Source organism: Hetaerina americana, unplaced genomic scaffold (genome assembly GCF_022747635.1).
Source record: "Hetaerina americana unplaced genomic scaffold, ioHetAmer1.1.p SCAF_6, whole genome shotgun sequence".
NCBI lineage: Eukaryota > Metazoa > Arthropoda > Insecta > Odonata > Calopterygidae > Hetaerina > Hetaerina americana.
Window position 1 is genome coordinate 50,952,602 of NW_027287205.1, and position 16,428 is coordinate 50,969,029.

Sequence of the window (16,428 nt, forward strand, 5' to 3'; positions counted from 1 at the left end):
CCGGAAAATAAGTGTACTGAGCTCAGGAAAAAAAATTTATTACACTTTTACATATCTTAAGCTAATATTCCTGAAAATAGGACCCTTGTGAGTCGATACACTTGTTCCAGCGGCGTTCCCATTCCTGGAACGCTCCCGCGAAGGCATCATCGGGAACCTCTCGAGGACTCGTCGTCGACCTCTTCTCTGCCCTCCACGAACATCTTGTGCCACCGAAAGATCATGTTTCTGGACATGGCTGACTCCCCGTAAGCCTGGTTAATCATACCGACAGTTTCGGTAGACGATTTTCCAAGCTTTACCGCAAATTTGATGGAATAACGCTGCTCCAAAAACTTTGGCATCGCGTTCCGTGACGTGGGTCGAGCGTGGAGGTTCGCGTTAACAGAGCTCCTCACTACACCACAGAGCTCAGAGCCGACTGCCTTTTTCAGCGTCGCTTGCCAACATACCCCCCTCCAATCGCAGCCCGTCAGAGCGGTGCTGGGCGCGCCTGGAGCGGCGCACCCAGCCCAGGAGTAAGTATACTTATTTTCCGGACGAACCCTGTGTATATATATATATATATATATATATATATATATATATAATTATTAGTTAATGTACCGGTAAAGGTTTTGTGAGGACCCACCTATGAAGTAAATATTTTGTCTCTCCTGATGAAACACAACCCAATATCATACTTTACAACAAGCCCCTCTTCATCTCTTTGTACTTCCTTGCTCCTCAAAAATTGTTCCCTCTAAATATGTTCTAAGATACCATCTTTATCGCATCTAAAAATTGGAATTTCAACCATGAATGCGTCAACTTTAATAGTACTTTGTCCTACAGGGATGGATATATTCTGGTTCTTTTTAGATAAATGTATGGTATTAAAATTGTTTAAAATTATGCATACGAAGGTTTACTGAATCAAAATTAATAAGTTTTTGTGTGTAGGGTTAATTTTCACTCCACTGCATCTCACTTACTATCTTTTATTGTCGAAATATTTCCAAATGTTCTTGTTGCCCATTTTATTGATAAAGATGGCTCCACACGTTGCAGTACTCGCACCGATGAAAGTTATTCAACCAATAACACTCATGTTGATGTCAAAAGTGAGCATCGCTAGAGTTTTTATGATTTTTTCTGCCATACACAGCACTCAATATTCACGCTTAAAGGATCCATTGCAAACTAATGCTAATTATAAAAGCTGCTCGTGTATAGCACACGTTGCAACCAACGTTTTACTTCCAAAATATTTTAAGTTTCTCAAATAAGGTGCTATGGAATGAGTATGCTTATTGTGTCATGTGATACTGTCATATATGACGTAGGAGTTCCTCATACTATATGTATGTAGTACTAAAAAGAATCAATTTTCGCTGGACTTAAATTGAGCTCACCAATTATTTTTTTTATCTTAATCGAATCCATCAATCAAGTTGTTACCTACAGCTGCTGTTAGCATCTTTCACCGAAACATTTTCCCAGCCGATTAACTCCTGTCTGCCTCTTTAGCAGACTGTCCGAAAATTTACTAGTTCCCATATCTGCGTCAATGGAAGGTCTCCTGTCCATAACAAGTAGTATCTATTTCAAGCCTCGCAGAAGACTGTCATCGCAAGCACTGCTGATTATATTTTTGTAGAGTTCCTCAACCGCAAAATATGTCTATGTATTGCCCTGCAATTGTTTACTATTTTTGCTGATTTTCTCTGCTCATTGTGAGCTGAATTATTCTACATGAAGTTTTCAGAGATTATTGGTACTGATTCTTCTCCCTGAGCGCTTCGCTGTAAATGGTAATAAATAATCACCTATATTATTATTATCGACCTGCCTCCTCCTTCTTTGACGGTTTCTCGCACATTTAACAGGGACTTCTTCTTTTCTGTCAACTTAATGTATGTATGTGAAATAGTGTCTTGCTTTCACCTTTCTTACGCCCTCAGAAGCTAGGCTAGACCTAAATACATAGATGAGTAGACGCGTGTGTATCACTATTGTAACAAGAGCAACGAATGAAACAAGTTCTATTGGTTTCCGAAAATGCACCCGCGTGAAACACGTGGTGTACATGTATATCATCCCGGAAGGTAGGCAAACTCGTATACGTGATTCTTGGTAATCATGTGTGAAATTTCCGTTGCCAAGCAGCTGAAATCTATGTTATATTAGCATTCACGACCATTGTATTCACGCATCATGTGAAGGGTAAAAAAATATATACTCAGTGGAAATCATTCACAACGATGTATGCCTACCCTCTATATTATTCCACGCTACGAGTAACATCTCAATGTTGTGTGAAGTCGAAGCCGCCTCATTATTGTCGTTTCGCAACTCTCCCCGTTGATATTTTCCGGCAATGCGGTATTTTTGTCATGACTATATTTGTAAAAATCCCTATAAATGTAAATATTTATTTTGGTCTTGCATTTTCATTTTTTTCGCCTTACGTTTTTTATGCGTTGTTATATGTAGTGCGGATTGAAATGAATAACTGGCATTTTGGGTTCATATTTGCTATTCATGAAGGTTTAGATGTTAAAATGGAGTATTTCAATCTGCTACCCTACCCCGCACCATGTAAGACAAAGGGTGCTCATGGACAGAATGGTATTTCTATCCGTGAGTCGCGGAGCCACGGCCGGAAGTATTTTCCCTGGTTCGTTTCCGTGCATTAGTCGTTGGACGACGTGGCACGTATTCATTCTGCCTCCCTGTTATTTTACGTCACCGTTTCACGCGCACCTCATTGCCGGCCGCGAAGCAGCAATCCTGAAAATCCTTCTCGTGGCAATCTCAAAACCGCGTATTGGCTTTTCACCTTATAGAGATTACTTTTGAAAATGTCCCCACCCCTTCCTCTCACAATTACACCTCGACCCCTGAACTACGATTTGCTCTCTTTCTTTTTATCGCCAAACCCAAGACGTAAGAGAGTTTTTGCATTCGCAAACTTTTCATTTAGTCGCCCCTGTTGCGCGTCCTCACAATGTAAGTTTTAGGTGATGGAAAGGACAAAAACAATTACTTAAAATATTTAAATACACGCACAACAGTTGTATCAGTTAATCTTTCCAATAGAGGTGCATTAATGTGTGATTTTAAGTTTATGTGATCTATATTAAACCATTCATTGTAATTGGACACTTTTGCCGTTTAAGGTTGTTATAGCAATTGTGAAATTAAAAAAAAATAAGTAAACAATGATAAAATAGTGTCTGGTATGTAAATATCAGCCGGAAATAATATTACAAACTTAGAGGTAGCAGTCCCTTTTACTTTATTTGAAAGTCTTCATTCTTGCCTGTTTTGCAGGAAACAGAGCGTCGGCTAAACACTCCATTTGAGCCACCGTTTCTGGTCAATATTCGAACTTTGATGTATTTTCCGTTTGGAATAAGACCTTGACATCTCAAATACATTACATTTTTCTCAGAATTTGCGCAGATACAAAAAAGACTCCAGAAGAGATATTTGTTTTGCTTGGGAGGAGCCGAAGTCGGATACTCTCGAAAACCACGTGATGTCTCTTTAATAATCGAAATTTTATATTTTCATAATGTTTAATATGCTGTTTCTCAAAAATTAAACATTCATATTTCCTTACTCTCTTAACCATATTCACCAATTTTGCCATCGAATGCAAACTGAGAGCCGATTGTTATCCTCCAGATATGTTTGAACACTCTTTCGATACTTCGAAATAACTAAAAGATTTACTCTTTCGTTTTTTGGAAATGTAATCGTAAATAATTTGGTAAACAACACTTTTTCTAGCATACACATCCAGTCTTCCTGTTGCCATGAGCCATTCTGATATGAACAAGATACCTGGCAGATTCTCTCCTAATAGGTGACAAAGCACCTGCAAACGGCGTCATGTTCATTCCGTGATCTACTGTCGCAAGATGAAACGCAGTTTGACTCGAATTACTTTCACAGAAGAACTCACTGCGCCTGAATCGAGAGCTGGAATCTAATTGTCAACCACCTTAGCTGTAACAATTCAGGTTGAAATTGTTGTGCCCCTCGGCTAACCTATTGCTATTGCAATTCCTCTCACCCCGTGAATAGGATTAATTGCCCCGCCTGCGATGAAACATTTCCCAGAGATTAGCGATGAAATGTATCCGCGTGAATATAACTTTGATTAAATTGAAAATCATTGGCGTAATTAGTTAGAAACATACGAGTTACATTCCCTCCCAACTCATTTCAAAGTTGGCATCCTAATTTCTCGGTCTTCGGTCACGCCTGACTGTATTTCATTTGAGCCCGCTCTTTTGAACGCGTTTCCTTATTTATCTACTTAGTGTTATCATTGGTGCCATTACTAACAGCTAAACAATTGCGATGTGTATAATGAATATTAAATGAGTGGTGTGTTTGGTGCCCCCCTTTTCACTTGTCCTTTAGACGGATGGCTGGGTGCCATGTGCTTGTGGGAGTTATGATGTACACGTAAATGTAGTATGGCTGGTGACCTAACACCCCCTGCCACATTTCCTCACGACGTCTTGCGTGGTAGTGTATAGATGTGCGCATCTTGATTTTTTTATAGATTCCGCCTCGTCAAAGTAGGGGCTTCCTGCCTCCCCGCGTTCCTCCCCTCCCCTACCCCGTAGGCCATATTTTTACTCCTGTTCTCCACTTCCTCTCTCACCTCTCAGCCCTTAAAACCGAAACACTCCCACTATATCTACTCACCCCCGGGAGACGAGTACCCACCATTCCTCCTTCCCATCCTCGTGTCCTTTCCTGTTGTGTGATTGATATAGGTGTGGTCCAACGGTTGAGCAATCCCTCCCTCCGCCTCGTCCCCGGGGGTCGTCTCGAGGCAGGCGGGGGGCGGGGGTGGGTGGAATGGATAGGGAAGTAGAAGACCGAAACCGCACGAACTCACGTATTTTTGATTCGGAAACTTTTATCCCTTTCTTGTATCTCCCCTTGTCGGAGTCGAGGTGAAAAAAAATCTCTTCGGCAGGCTTGAATTAATAGAACGGGAAATCTCGCCTCCGTTCTCCCAATCTCCTTCCGGAAAAGAAGCAACACGTAGGGAGTCAAAAGAAGGGTATCCATGTATGCGATACTCGAGGAGACAACTTTCTTCCTTAATCTATCCGACTGGGATGATGCTTAGATGTACGGGGGCTTTGTGGTCAGAAATTGCCTATTTTTGCCAGCTCTTTCCCCCTTCCGCTCTCTTCTTTTGAAAATTTTCGGGTTTAGTTTTACGAAAGGCGGTGTAAAAGAGACGTTGTATGCTTTAGAATTAATGTGGAAATGTATGCCATTTGGAGTCTATTTCATGAAATCGTTCAGTTTTTCATCATCTTTAACTGTCAATCCTACGTGGTTAGTCACAGTTCAGAATTATTTTTCTTTGTCTTGTCTTTTCATTTACAGTTATTTTTACTTCATATCTTCGAAGTAACTAATCGAATGCTTCTATGGATGGCGTCATGATTTTCTGTTAGAAATGCATTTTCATCTGAAGGTAACGCAAATTTACTTGCATTAATTTCTTTGACTCTCATTCGTTGTATGTTTTTTAATCTATTTCTCACGTTTTTATTAATGCTTAGTCGCATTCTTGTCTAATTACTACATTTTATTTTGGCTTGTACTTATTTTTCTTCCGATTTTTTTCGCAATTTTCGTTGGCAACCACAGTCTCGTAGAGTGGACGGGTCATTTTTCTGCCTTCGTAATAATGTATACATTTTTGTAACTGAAAAGCGTGTTCCGTTTGGCACTGTCAAATACCTCCTCCAGCACCAAAAATGCCTCATGCAATGGCTGAAATGGGTCAATCTTTCATTAAGAGGTTTTGGCGTCATCTACGTTTCCGGTGTGACTTATATTATCGATCATTTGGGAATGATATCAGCCATTTCCGAATGACCGTAGTTAAGCGTCCTTTCGATCTCTTTGATCGCGGATGTGGTAATTTTGGTCTTTAGCGGCAGTATCTGCAATGTAGTCAATTTTTTATTGGACCAGAAAGCTGCCATTCATTCAAGTTTCACTTTCTTATTTTGACGAAAAACTAGTTCAATTACCCGGATTCGCTCGCTCGTGTCTTATCGTGTTTCAATTTTTTTCGTTTTGGGTTTCATCAATGGCTTGCACTTCAGTTGATCGTTTCGTTTTCGACTGAGGAATTAACGGAAGAGAATTTTAGTGGTAGGGAAGCTTCGATAAATCTCCTGATTTCTGTAGAACAGATGGATTTCCAGACGTGGTGCGAATTTATCAAAATCGATGCGTCATATGGCATAAAATCGTGGATATCGTAGTCCTATTCGGTTAGCGGTTTTCGGGATCGATTGAATTCTCTCGTGTTGAGCCGCTTATAATGATTTTTGTGCTTGCAATTAGTTAATGTGCTTCCCCCCCCCCCCCATAACCTTCCCCTGTCCGTTACCATCCCCCCCCTCCCCTACTTAACTGTTACTTACATATTTTGGCTCCGACTAATCATTCTTCTCTGAAGAGGCCTGCTTAGCAGGCGAAACACCTTGTGTCAGGTTTTTCGGCACTTTTCCCCACCAGCCCTGTACTTTTGTGTCTTCCGAGTTTGAGTGACGGGTCACTGGCGCCGGGTTTCCAACCCCGTAAACCCTGTGTGTGTGTGTGTGTTTGTGACTTGCGAAGGTCAATTTGTTTGCAAATACCTGAGCGAGGGAGTAAGTGTTATATAATTTTTTTATTTTATTTTTTCATTTGTTTGAGTGACGGGTCACTGGCGTCGGGCTTCCCGCCCCGTAAACCCTGCGTGTGTGTGTGGTTGCGACTTGTGAAGGTCAATTTGTTGTGCAAATACCTGATCAAGGGAGTAATTGTTAAAACTATTTATTTTATTTTTTCATTTGTTTGAGTGACGGGTCACTGGCGTCGGGCTTCCCGCCCCGTAAACCCTGTGTGTGTGTGTGGTTGCGACTTGTGAAGGTCAATTTGGTGTGCAAATACCTGAACAAGGGAGTAATTGGTAGAACTATTTATTTTAATTTTTCATTTGTTTGAGTGACGGGTCACTGACATCGGGCTTCCCGCCAAACAATAACTTTCCCACCCCCTTCTTTATTCCACCTATAAGTGCCCTTAAGTGTACGGCTTTGGGTTTTACATTCTTTCCTCTTGGCTCAATCACAAAGTTTCATCGCTGAACAACACTCGCATCCGCATTTAAATTCAAGAAGACCTAGTACCTGAGAACTTACTCAGCTTAGGTGGATTAGCTTTTTTGTTCTGTGAGAGACTTATACTTCTACTGAGACTTTTGTTCTATTTGAGGTTGTTGGGAATCATTCGACTGTGCTGATAAATTCATCCTTCTAATTATGCTTGAATATTCGTGACTTTGAAAAACTCTTATAAAGGTCCTTGCGATTTTATTTATGTACTTAGATTTTAGCGTTGAACATTGCAGGAAACGATGGCCTTAATAGCGGATGGTCTTCGCGAAAGGAAGCCTGGAGTAAAATTTGCGTACCAGTTGATTAACGCCCAATAACACGCCTCTTCGTAACTGTCAGTTGTTTGGATTACCTCTACCATTTCCATCCTTCTCCACACCCACATCTCAAATATCTCCAATATACACCTATTATCCTGCTTCACTCACCAATTTTCGTGCAGAACCACGCTCCGTAATAAAGTTTTCGCCGCTCATTTCTTAACAGCCTTAATCAACGTCCCTGTCATCAACTCTGTGAAAGCTTCTTTGCCTAACCTGATTCTTCTTCTTATGGCCACACTGCTTTGACTATTTTGGTCCGGGACACTTCCAGGAAGTATAGACTATTCTACCCACTCTTGCTTTTGTCCACATATTTTATCGCTTAACTTAGGCTTCCTCCTTCTAGAAAATTTCATTATCTCTGTTTTATTTCCATTGATCTGTTGATTAATCTGCCCGTGCATTCAATAGAAAATCATTAAAAAAATAAATTGACGTATCTAAATCTTGACTTGCACTAAATTTGCTATTGGCGTTATGGCGGTGCATTATTTTCACCCTCTTTCTTACCATTTCCGCAATGTATCCGAGCCGTTAACCGGTAAAAGGACACAGAGTCCTCCATGCGTTGATAAATTCGTTTGTCGGGAGTATGGGGAAACTAACTTCGCGCAGGTGTGGGCATTGTTTTTGTATCCTCGTGCCATCTCTCCCTTTCTCCCCCTCTCTCCCTTACTCTCACTCTCTCTCTCTCTCTCTACCCCTCCTTTCTCCTCTCTCTCCATCTCTCCCACCGTGCGAAATGCCTCCCCTGACGTCGACACAAGCCCCTTTGAAACAGCTGTCTGTCCCGGGGAGTGTTTTGAGAAAGCGAGAGATAAGAGAGAGGCATGTGCTTTTTGGGTTGTGGAGTCGGCAAACGGGTGATTCGATGTGAATGAAGTGATGGAGCTGCGCAGGAAGGAGAGCCGAAAGAGCGAGGCGAAGCTTATTCGAGAGAATGGGCTCGGAACCCCTTCTCGTTCTCATTTTACCCGGAGTTGGCTTCTGGAAGCGCGTTGAAATGTAGCTTTTCGTAAAGTATTTGTAATTGTTTCGCTCTACTTGTTGTTTCTCCTCTGGTGAACGATCGGTGAAAATCACAGATTAAGGGATTTTATGGAGCCGTGGTTTAGACAAGACCAACCATATGTTACAAGATTGGAAGCTGACATATGCTACATCTCTTGAGTGTCGCAAAAGATGGTTACTGGTTACATTAACGATATCAGATGAAATTAGAAATTCATTAATAATGAGATACACATGAAGAGAATGTTTAAGTCTATTTCGTGCTGACCAGTTATGTTTTTTGCTACGAAAATACGAGATAGATAGTAAATTTAATGCGCTCCTTTATTTGCAACTGGTTTGTAAATGTAATTTTTTATGAATATAAATTAATCAGCGTATACTTTTCTTTCCCAAAACTATATTCGTATTAACGAATTATGAAGGTTTTATTGGTATATATTCAACAGATTCCGGCGAGATATAGTGGAAGTTTGTCATTCTGGGTAACAAACTTGCACTTTTCCACAGATTTATGGTAACGTACGTTACGCGTTGTACGTTACAATAAATCCGTGGAACAGTGCAAAGTTTTATTGGTAGTTAATTTCTCATAGGTAACATTCAAATTCATTTTTTTCTGTGAAATTTGTATCCCCATTTTGGGGGATAAACTAGCTGCTCCCAAATGAGTCTGATATAAAATTAGATCAATTGATGATTTTTTTAAATAATTTATTTCGTAAATTTTTACTTCTTAAAAATTCAAGTTCTTAGAGAGATAACATTATCCGTGTGAACTAATGCATACATATTAATTCCTTGAATATTATTTTGTCATAAAATAGTCATTAATATGTAATTTATTAGCGTCAAGTGATTCACTGATACATCTATATGTTATTGAAGAATTTATCAAGTGAGCTAATGGTAATGTGAAGTGAATGAGTATTTGAATTTGACTGAAAACGTTTTTGTTGCTTCTTTTGTGATATTTCTATTCCTCACACCAACACCCCTTTCCTAAATTATGTAAACGCCAAGGTCCAAACTTGTTAGCGAATTATTTTGTTCAGATATAGAAAACTTTCCAATGTCAGTACATTAAATATATGTAGCATTTTCCACTTCGTACACTAGATAAGTGTCTAACATCATATTGAACTTCACCGATCTACTGGAGTAAAATATAGAAACTACACATTTATACCGCGATGTAATACAAAAATCCTTTCTGTATTATGCCAGTTGTATGGGTTCTCCGTAATTGGCCGATAATAATGCCTAAATTTTGTAAAATCTCTAAAAAGTTGAGCCCTGCATTTACTTTGATTTGATTAATTTCTGTGTTTTTCTCGTGGGTGATGCTAAAGATATTGATTTAGAATACTTGTGTGGCTCTTGCGCTGGTACCTTAAGTGATTCCCCAAGCCGATAGCCACTCATATCTCCCCACGTGCTTCGAAATTTTCTCTGGGAAAGACATACCATCGGATGAAACCTTAAGCTTTGAACCACCCTGCTTTCGTTTTTCGTAATCTTAGCTGATTACTCACTATTTTTTCCTCTCCTTCTTTTCCCAAAACAATAAATCCCAAATAAGAAAAGGATGAAATTGGGGGGCCTTTCCGGTGAAAAGGAAAGAAGTGAAGTCAACCAACGGATACGAATATCCTTGCTTAATTCCTCTCAAATGTTTGCGAATCTGCGGCGATGTATCAGAGCTTTAATCTTTTACAACACTGCCTTAACCTTGATCTTCCATAGAAATTTTGTGGGCTCTTGAAGTAATATTTTTGCTGGGATAAAAAAGTAATTATCTTCTTAAGCAATATTGATGGGACATAAAGTGTATCATTTCTGTACCGAGCCCGTTTTATAAAGCCAGGATGTGAAAAAAAATCCGTTGTTAATTAGTTTTCAGCAAGGAAAAAATCGCCTTCTGGTGCATTTAATTATCATCGAGTCCGCTCGGGCATCATGACTACTAAGATTTCTTCTAAGAGCCATAGTGCAGATAAAGTCAGGTTGGAGCAAAAATCGGTTGTGCAAGTATTTTAATATGTTTACCGAGTTCTTTAAGGGTCCTTGATCGGAAACACAATTGAAAGTGGTTTGCGAAATACGTAACCCGATGTCGCAGACTTATTCTGCTTGTTTACGAATTGTGAATGCTTGCTTATAATTATTCCGGTCCACCCAGAAACTTTATTGATTAAACTAAATTTAAACTAATTAAACTAAACTTAAATTAAACTAATTAAGTTAAACTAAATTTAAACTATTTAATTTAAACTAAATTTAAAGTAATTAAAAAGTAAACTTTATTGATTAAACTTATTCATAAGTGTGTTTTAGTCGTTATTGTTTTCTATATATATATATATATATATATATATGTGTGTGTGTGTGTGTGTGTGTGTGTGTGTGTGTGTGTGTGTGTGTGTGTGTGTGTGTGTGTGTGTGTGTGTGTGTGTGTGTGTGTGTGTGTGTGTGTGTGTGTGTGTGTGTGTGTGTGTGTGTGTGTGTGTGTGTGTGTGTGTGTGTGTGTGTGTGTGTGTGTGTGTGTGTGTGTGTGTGTGTGTGTGTGTGTGTGTGTGTGTGTGTGTGTGTGTGTGTGTGTGTGTGTGTGTGTGTGTGTGTGTGTGTGTGTGTGTGTGTGTGTGTGTGTGTGTGTGTGTGTGTGTGTGTGTGTGTGTGTGTGTGTGTGTGTGTGTGTGTGTGTGTGTGTGTGTGTGTGTGTGTGTGTGTGTGTGTGTGTGTGTGTGTGTGTGTGTGTGTGTGTGTGTGTGTGTGTGTGTGTGTGTGTGTGTGTGTGTGTGTGTGTGTGTGTGTGTGTGTGTGTGTGTGTGTGTGTGTGTGTGTGTGTGTGTGTGTGTGTGTGTGTGTGTGTGTGTGTGTGTGTGTGTGTGTGTGTGTGTGTGTGTGTGTGTGTGTGTGTGTGTGTGTGTGTGTGTGTGTGTGTGTGTGTGTGTGTGTGTGTGTGTGTGTGTGTGTGTGTGTGTGTGTGTGTGTGTGTGTGTGTGTGTGTGTGTGTGTGTGTGTGTGTGTGTGTGTGTGTGTGTGTGTGTGTGTGTGTGTGTGTGTGTGTGTGTGTGTGTGTGTGTGTGTGTGTGTGTGTGTGTGTGTGTGTGTGTGTGTGTGTGTGTGTGTGTGTGTGTGTGTGTGTGTGTGTGTGTGTGTGTGTGTGTGTGTGTGTGTGTGTGTGTGTGTGTGTGTGTGTGTGTGTGTGTGTGTGTGTGTGTGTGTGTGTGTGTGTGTGTGTGTGTGTGTGTGTGTGTGTGTGTGTGTGTGTGTGTGTGTGTGTGTGTGTGTGTGTGTGTGTGTGTGTGTGTGTGTGTGTGTGTGTGTGTGTGTGTGTGTGTGTGTGTGTGTGTGTGTGTGTGTGTGTGTGTGTGTGTGTGTGTGTGTGTGTGTGTGTGTGTGTGTGTGTGTGTGTGTGTGTGTGTGTGTGTGTGTGTGTGTGTGTGTGTGTGTGTGTGTGTGTGTGTGTGTGTGTGTGTGTGTGTGTGTGTGTGTGTGTGTGTGTGTGTGTGTGTGTGTGTGTGTGTGTGTGTGTGTGTGTGTGTGTGTGTGTGTGTGTGTGTGTGTGTGTGTGTGTGTGTGTGTGTGTGTGTGTGTGTGTGTGTGTGTGTGTGTGTGTGTGTGTGTGTGTGTGTGTGTGTGTGTGTGTGTGTGTGTGTGTGTGTGTGTGTGTGTGTGTGTGTGTGTGTGTGTGTGTGTGTGTGTGTGTGTGTGTGTGTGTGTGTGTGTGTGTGTGTGTGTGTGTGTGTGTGTGTGTGTGTGTGTGTGTGTGTGTGTGTGTGTGTGTGTGTGTGTGTGTGTGTGTGTGTGTGTGTGTGTGTGTGTGTGTGTGTGTGTGTGTGTGTGTGTGTGTGTGTGTGTGTGTGTGTGTGTGTGTGTGTGTGTGTGTGTGTGTGTGTGTGTGTGTGTGTGTGTGTGTGTGTGTGTGTGTGTGTGTGTGTGTGTGTGTGTGTGTGTGTGTGTGTGTGTGTGTGTGTGTGTGTGTGTGTGTGTGTGTGTGTGTGTGTGTGTGTGTGTGTGTGTGTGTGTGTGTGTGTGTGTGTGTGTGTGTGTGTGTGTGTGTGTGTGTGTGTGTGTGTGTGTGTGTGTGTGTGTGTGTGTGTGTGTGTGTGTGTGTGTGTGTGTGTGTGTGTGTGTGTGTGTGTGTGTGTGTGTGTGTGTGTGTGTGTGTGTGTGTGTGTGTGTGTGTGTGTGTGTGTGTGTGTGTGTGTGTGTGTGTGTGTGTGTGTGTGTGTGTGTGTGTGTGTGTGTGTGTGTGTGTGTGTGTGTGTGTGTGTGTGTGTGTGTGTGTGTGTGTGTGTGTGTGTGTGTGTGTGTGTGTGTGTGTGTGTGTGTGTGTGTGTGTGTGTGTGTGTGTGTGTGTGTGTGTGTGTGTGTGTGTGTGTGTGTGTGTGTGTGTGTGTGTGTGTGTGTGTGTGTGTGTGTGTGTGTGTGTGTGTGTGTGTGTGTGTGTGTGTGTGTGTGTGTGTGTGTGTGTGTGTGTGTGTGTGTGTGTGTGTGTGTGTGTGTGTGTGTGTGTGTGTGTGTGTGTGTGTGTGTGTGTGTGTGTGTGTGTGTGTGTGTGTGTGTGTGTGTGTGTGTGTGTGTGTGTGTGTGTGTGTGTGTGTGTGTGTGTGTGTGTGTGTGTGTGTGTGTGTGTGTGTGTGTGTGTGTGTGTGTGTGTGTGTGTGTGTGTGTGTGTGTGTGTGTGTGTGTGTGTGTGTGTGTGTGTGTGTGTGTGTGTGTGTGTGTGTGTGTGTGTGTGTGTGTGTGTGTGTGTGTGTGTGTGTGTGTGTGTGTGTGTGTGTGTGTGTGTGTGTGTGTGTGTGTGTGTGTGTGTGTGTGTGTGTGTGTGTGTGTGTGTGTGTGTGTGTGTGTGTGTGTGTGTGTGTGTGTGTGTGTGTGTGTGTGTGTGTGTGTGTGTGTGTGTGTGTGTGTGTGTGTGTGTGTGTGTGTGTGTGTGTGTGTGTGTGTGTGTGTGTGTGTGTGTGTGTGTGTGTGTGTGTGTGTGTGTGTGTGTGTGTGTGTGTGTGTGTGTGTGTGTGTGTGTGTGTGTGTGTGTGTGTGTGTGTGTGTGTGTGTGTGTGTGTGTGTGTGTGTGTGTGTGTGTGTGTGTGTGTGTGTGTGTGTGTGTGTGTGTGTGTGTGTGTGTGTGTGTGTGTGTGTGTGTGTGTGTGTGTGTGTGTGTGTGTGTGTGTGTGTGTGTGTGTGTGTGTGTGTGTGTGTGTGTGTGTGTGTGTGTGTGTGTGTGTGTGTGTGTGTGTGTGTGTGTGTGTGTGTGTGTGTGTGTGTGTGTGTGTGTGTGTGTGTGTGTGTGTGTGTGTGTGTGTGTGTGTGTGTGTGTGTGTGTGTGTGTGTGTGTGTGTGTGTGTGTGTGTGTGTGTGTGTGTGTGTGTGTGTGTGTGTGTGTGTGTGTGTGTGTGTGTGTGTGTGTGTGTGTGTGTGTATATATATATATATATATAACCAGCAGCAGCAGGATAGAAGACGCAGAAGAAGAAGACCAAATTAGTTAGAATAGGAACGTGGAATGTTAGGACAATGATGAGGACAGGTAAATTGGAGAATGTTAAGCGAGAGATAGAAAGGGGAAATATAGATATTTTAGGTCTATGCGAGGTGAGATGGAAAGATAGCGGGGATTACTGGAGTGATAAGTATAGAATAATATACAGCGGCGGGGACGAGAGCCAAAGAGGGGTTGCCATAGTATTAACTGAAGAGGTAGGAAGAAGCGTAGTCAACATACAGCAGGTAACGGATAGAATACTACTAGTAGAGATAAAAGCAGAACCGACGAACTTGGTTATTATTCAAGTATACATGCCACCGAGCAACCATAAGGAAGAAGAGGTCGATAGGATATACGATCAGTTAGAGGACATAATCGCTTGTGTTCCTGCAGGGAAACATTTGATAGTGATGGGGGATTGGAATGCGACGGTAGGCGAAGGAAGAGATGGTGACGGGGTCGGGGACTACGGTATAGGCACGAGGAATGACCGAGGGGAGAAAGCAGTTGAGTTCTGCAGGAGACAGGGGCTAGTCATCAACAACATTTGGTTGGTGGGAGTGGGAATGAGAATGTGGGAGAAAGAGGGTATATGGGCTGATTCGTAGTATTTATGAGGAAGGAATCTTGCCGGAAGATTTTGTGAGAACAGTTTTAGTTCCTATTCCGAAAAAGGTAAAGGCTACATCATATGAGGACTACAGGACAATAAGTTAGATATCCCACGCAGCTAAAGTTTTTCTCAGGATCATAATTAAAAGGATAGAGAGTAGGGCAAATGATTACTTAGGGGATGATCAGTTTGGATTTAGGAAGGGGAGAGGTACGCGTGATGCCATTGCAGTAATGAGATTATTAATCGAGAGGAATATAGAACACAACCTGGAGGTATTTGCCTGTTTCGTAGATTTCGGAAAAGCGTTTGATAGAGTGAACTGGGAAAACTATTGGGTATACTGTGGAAAATAGGAATAGATAGGAGGGAAAAGAGGCTAATTCGCAACCTGTACATGTCTCAGAGTGCTCAGGTGCGGGCAGTCCGGATGGGCAGTGTTAGGAATACGTGTAAGGCAGGGTTGCCCATTATCACCGTTGCTGTTCAACCTGTATGCAGAGGAAATGATTAAAGAGGCATGGGAAGAACTGGAGGATGGAATGAAAGTGGGCGGGGAATTCATGAAATCAGTTAGGTTTGCTGATGACCAAGCTTTAGTTTGTCAGTCAGCCTAGGTAGTCCAAGCATTGCCGAGCTAATTGGAAATTCAGTGCGACAGGTTTGGGATGAGAATCAATATTAATAAAACAAAGGTTAACGCGGAATAAAGCGGAAACGTGGTCATTGAAGCAGGAGGATAGACGTAGACTGGAGGCTTTTGAAATGTGGGTGTGGAGAAGAATGGAGAAGGTGAAATGGACAGAGAAGAAAACAAACAAGGAAGTACTTGGTATGGCGGGCGAAGGGAGGGGTTTGTTGGGAGAAATCCTACGGAGGCAGGAAAAGTGGATGAAGGGGGTATTGACTGGCAGCGGGATGTTAACGACTGTAATTGAGGGGAGAATGTTAGGCAAACGAGGAAAGGGCAGGAACAGGATAGGAATGCTGGACGGGATGAAGGGAGGAAGGAAGTACTCAGAGATGAAGAGGGACCTGATGTAGAGTAGGTTGTTGTGTTTTGCTAGGAGTCACAAGTTATTTAATTAGTAATTATGTCCATCCAAAAACCTACCTTAACTGGTAGATTACCTAATAATAATATGCTGGGTGCGGCAACATGACACACATCCCCCACACACACACGTTTCCTGGATAGCTCAAGTGGTTAAGAGCCTCCGCTCGGCAAGTGGAAAGATCCGGAGTTCATATCCCGGTCTAGGAAATATTTTTACATTCGTGATCTGCTGGATTCCGCCTTCCCCACCTCTCCTGTGTTCCTCCTTTGTGTGTGTTCCTATCCCTTTTCCTTATATCTGTTTCTATATAAATGAGTATTTGTTCGCCGTTTGGCGGGATTTCGTGTTTGAATGTGTGTGTGTGTGTATGTATGTGTGTGTGTGTATATATATATATATATATATATATATATATATATATATATATATATATATATATATATATATATATATACATACATACACACACACACACACCAGGGATCACGGATGAGATGATTACAAAGATGGATGAAAGAAGAAAATGGGAGAATGTAAACCCAGACTTAGGCAAAATGAAGTACAAAGAGATAAATAATAAATTGAGGAAGTCTGGGGAAGGTTTGGCTAACCCGGCGAGGAAATCTCATTCGAGGAAATGCGTGCTTGTCCGGATTAAAACGCCATACCCGGTATACACTCATAATTTCTACATATATTAGGCACTTATCATGAAAAAATAAAATGTATG

General features: G+C 41.8%; 1 protein-coding gene across 2 annotated transcripts in view; it reads left to right on the forward strand.

Annotated features, from left to right (window-relative positions):
• ATP8B (ATPase phospholipid transporting 8B) overlaps positions 1–16,428 on the forward strand; it is a 432,938-nt gene that overhangs the window by 347,369 nt on the left and 69,141 nt on the right. The gene's annotated exons all lie outside the window — the stretch shown is intronic.